Genomic DNA, 4,537 nt, shown 5'->3' with positions numbered 1-4,537 from the left:
TCCTTTTGAATAATTTGTCTTTTAAAATATTTTTTATATAAAATATAAAAAACTGTATGTACATATATGTATGTATGCATGCATATATATATATATATATATATATATATATATATATACACACACACACACACACACACACACACACACACACACACATAAGATGAAAATAATAGGAGATTTTAAACAAAAATGCATTAGCATTTATAGGAGTAGGAAAGAGATAGATGTTGGACACATATGAAGTTAAAAATTGTTAACCCCGCTCTCTCCTCTCTCTCCCACCTAGGGGTGGCAATTGAGTCGGATCGGATCGGATACGAGTTGGATCAATGTGGATCAGATCAAAAAAATCATCAATTTGAATACGATCTGTTTATTAAATAGATAAAAAATTTAAATTTGAACTCGATCTATTTATTAAACAGGTAATCCAACTCGACTCGCTTAACTCATTTATTAAACGGATTAAATTAGATTAAATAAGCTAAATAAGTTAAATAAATTTTAAATGGGTTAAAGAGATTAAATAGATTAAACAAGTTAAATTAAATGGGTCAGAAATAGGTTAAATAGGTTTTAAACCAGTTAAACAGATTAAATATATGAAATGAGTTAAACGGGTTATCTGACTTAATCCGACTAGAATATTAAACTGATTAAATAGATCAGATATCTAAAATCTAAATCCGATTTAAATATTAAAAAATTTTAAATGAGTTAAATGAATTAAATAGATTAAACAGATTAAACAGACTGACTTATTTTATGATCTAATTATATTTAGTTTGGATCCAAATCTATTTATGAGAGACCAAATATGAATCGGACCATATTTTGCCGGCCTTACTCTCACCCCATCTTTTTTTTTTCTTCTCTCAAACGACATCCATCAATGGTTACGTGGATTCATGGTGAAAGGTGGTTGCACTGAGAGTCGTATGGATTGGACGAACTTAAGGAGAATCGGATTTACCTCCAGATCTGGATGGATGGAGCCTACATCTCTCTCTCTCTCTCTCTCTGTGTGTGTGTGTGTAGGATGCTACACCAGTCCCTGAACTGGGTGGCGAGTAACTGGGTATCTGTAATAGTGTTACTCGGAATCAAAACCAAGTGCACAATATATTCGGTGATAAAAAGTTAAAAAGGACATAAAAGAAAGGAATGTGAAATCAAGGAGACTTCTTTTGTTTCCGGCACCCAATCCTATGATTTCCGCGGAGATCACGTTCACTCAATTCTTCCCCAAAACGGAAAAGGGCAAGAGACATGTTGCGGCCAATCACCTCGTCGCCCGATCATCGGAAAGCGTGCACCTGCAAAAAGAAGTCCGCACTGACCGGAGGCGGCTCCGGCGGGGACCCTCCGACGGTCAAGTCAGAGAGGTGACTGGGCAACAGTGAAATGTAGACAGAGAGCTCAATCGAGAAAGAGAGAGAGAGAGGGGCGAGCCTGCGTATGAGAGAGGGACGGAGCGGATCCATCCCTTGCACTGTTGCCTTCCCCGGTATATATAGTGGAGCTAGGTATGGCGCCGTCATTAATGGCGCGGACAAGTGAGGAGCTGTCAACTCACTGGGGACTGTCAGAGTCGCCGTGAAAACGTCATGTCGCCGTGTGGCCGTCCAATCACCAGGGTTGACCTGGCTCTCGGCGGGACAATGCCCCCAACCACCTTGACACGCGGCACACGGGGCGCGGCTCTGCATTCACGCGCCCGCGCCGGTTCGCGTTCCCGATGGGACGCCTGACAGCGGCCCTCTCTCCCGTGATCGGCGCCGAACATCCGATCGACTGACGCCGTATCGTCCGGCGCCCGATCTTCTGACACCGACGTAACGACTGACGACGACAAGACGTGGCGTCTGACACCTGACGCCGACGTGACTTCTGACATCGACTGGACGTCCGGATCGCTGGACATTCATGAGGCGCCTGACATCGGATCGTCCGGCGGTACGGTCGGATCTACACGTGCGACAAATCCACTCCCAATCGTCCGGGATTGCTGTCCGAATGGAAGCATCGGCCAGCTCACCACCCGACTTAGGAGTGGAGGGGGGCAACTGTTGGGGGATACCCACCGACCGACCGACCGACTGTCGGAGGGCCCGACCGACTGACGGCCCGACCGACCGACTGACGGCCCGACCAACTCCGACTGGGTGAGAACCCGACCGATCGTCGGTCGGGGCGACCAACTGACGGATGCCATCAGCGGTTAACTGCCGGCCATTCAACGGCCCATCGCCGGCCGGGGGTATGTCGGGCGTATCCATCCCGACCGACTGAATCCAGTGGACTGATGGCCGACTCACATGATGCTCGCCGACCAATGGAGGGGCCCGACACCACTCAACTGGCTACCGACTTTGGGTCGGTCGGCTCCTCCAACCACCGTACAGCCGCCAGACGTTGTCAGCTCTGACACGGACATGCGGCACAGTTACCTAGAGGCATTGTCCCGCCGAGAGCCGGGTCAACCTTGGTGATTGGACGGCCACACGGCGACATGACGTTTTCACGGCGACATGACGTTTTCACGGCGACTCTGACAGTCCCCAGTGAGTTGACAGCTCCTCACTTGTCCGCGCCATTAATGACGGCGCCATACCTAGCTCCACTATATATACCGGGGAAGGCAACAATGCAAGGGATGGATCCGCTCCGTCCCTCTATCATACGCAGGCTCGCCCCTCTCTCTCTCTCTCTTTCTCGATTGAGCTCTCTGTCTACATTTCACTGTTGCCCAGTCACCTCTCTGACTTGACCGTCGGAGGGTCCCCGCCGGAGCCGCCTCCGGTCAGTGCGGACTTTCTTTTGCAGGTGCACGCTTCCCGGCGATCGGGCGACGAGACGATTGGCCGCAACAAGACACAACAACAAGAATAACGTCGACAAAAACGTATCTCATATTCCATCTAAATCTGATCTGAAAAACAAAAATACAAATAAAACATTGAAGTAAAGAAGACTAAACTTTCATTAAAAACTAAAGAATTAAAAATGAACAAAAAAAAGACGACTAAAAAGATAGGATTAGTATCGGCTTGGAGGGAATGGGAGAAGAGAAGGCCTTACAAAGAGAGCGAAACGAATGTTATCCCCGGGGAACAAGGAACAAGACGATCTAGCAGAAGCTACGTGAAGGGAAGAGCTAGGCTTACAGGCTCTATTTATAGAGAGAGAGGCTGGGGTTTGGACATGGAGGGACTTGTACGTAATTATACTTGTATAGAGAGAAAGGGGCCTCATCTGTTCGACTGCATGCATTGACTTGTCTATTTGAGTTTTACTCCAGTAATTATTCTGTACTTGGATATATGTAAGCTAATAAAAATTCCAAGATCGACTGCATCAAATATAATATGAATATATTTATTTTCTTAAACAGATTTCTAATTAATACGTTTCAAAACAATAACTGACTTATCTATGGTTGCAGTTAAAGAAGACAAACGAGACCGATTCTTAGCTTTTAAAACGAAAGTGCTTGCTGCATGCGAAAAGTTTTTCTGGGTCCACAAATATTGTCTTGGCTGTATTTGTTTGAATGCACCGTTTTTATCAAAAAAAAAAAAAAAAGAAAGGCTATTGTCTTGGCAGTTAAAAATTTAAAATATTCATCCACGTACTCTGTCATCAATACTAAAAGAGCTTCTCTACTACCTTAAAACATGTAATTCCTGATGATCCCACATTCATCAGAGTTCAGGTTGGAAGAAGAAATTAATTCTCGGCCCCTCGGTTCCATATGGTCGTTAGATCTAATAATTTCGAATCTAATAATGATGATTGTTCCCCATCATGATGCCATATAATACTATTTTGATAAATGCATGCAACCACCGATGCATAGATCTTAAATAGAATTAATATGCATCATTTCAGTTTTGCTTGAATAAAATAGACATCATGGTTAGTAAATATTGTTCTTATTTTTTCTTACATTTTAAACCAATCAAGATTGACGAGCAAGACTGTTGGTAGTTTCGATGCAGCGTTGGGTTGGATCTAGGATGAGTACAACCCCAATTTAATCCATATTTTTATTGGATCAAAAAAAAAAAAACTCGATTTCATTTTGATTGGATTAATTGGTTGGATTTTAATATCAATTTTATTAATCCATCGAATATTTTGAATCAAATCAAATAAAAAATAATTAGAATATAAAATATAATAAATATATATAAATTGGTTACTCAATTATATTATGAACATATCATGCGAGAAAATAATAACAAGTAGTATCTAGATATTATCTAAAATGTATTCTACATGGAATTTAATTTATAACCACATATATTCTACATAGGTATTTTAGTCCCATCAGGCGACCTCAACGGAATGGACGTGTCTCCAGCTGGAAACGGATCCCTTGCATCTAACGTGGAGCCAATCAGGATAGCGCTTCCTTGATTTGGTGCCCCACGTACTTCCACTGCAGGCCTTTTTCTTGTAGGGCTGAATGGACTCTTGCACTGCCTGCTGGAGCAAGTCCCACATATTCTAGTAAACTAACCTGTAGAAA

General features: G+C 43.1%; 1 protein-coding gene across 2 annotated transcripts in view; it reads right to left on the bottom strand.

Annotated features, from left to right (window-relative positions):
• The window catches only part of LOC105035517 (cycloartenol-C-24-methyltransferase 1), a 37,604-nt gene extending 34,449 nt beyond the window's left edge, over positions 1-3,155 (bottom strand). The window contains exon 1 of one of the 2 annotated variants that reach the window (XM_073252048.1): positions 3,085-3,155. The gene's annotated coding sequence lies outside the window, so the exon portion shown is untranslated. The remainder of the gene's footprint in view (positions 1-3,084) is intronic. The other variant, XM_073252049.1, reaches the window with a different exon arrangement.
• Between the last annotated feature and the right edge of the window lie 1,382 nt (positions 3,156-4,537).

The sequence above is a fragment of the Elaeis guineensis genome, chromosome 2 (genome assembly GCF_000442705.2).
Source record: "Elaeis guineensis isolate ETL-2024a chromosome 2, EG11, whole genome shotgun sequence".
Classification (NCBI taxonomy): domain Eukaryota; kingdom Viridiplantae; phylum Streptophyta; class Magnoliopsida; order Arecales; family Arecaceae; genus Elaeis; species Elaeis guineensis.
The sequence above is the reverse complement of the archived record's forward strand: the minus strand, read 5'-3'. Positions and strand labels throughout refer to the sequence as shown.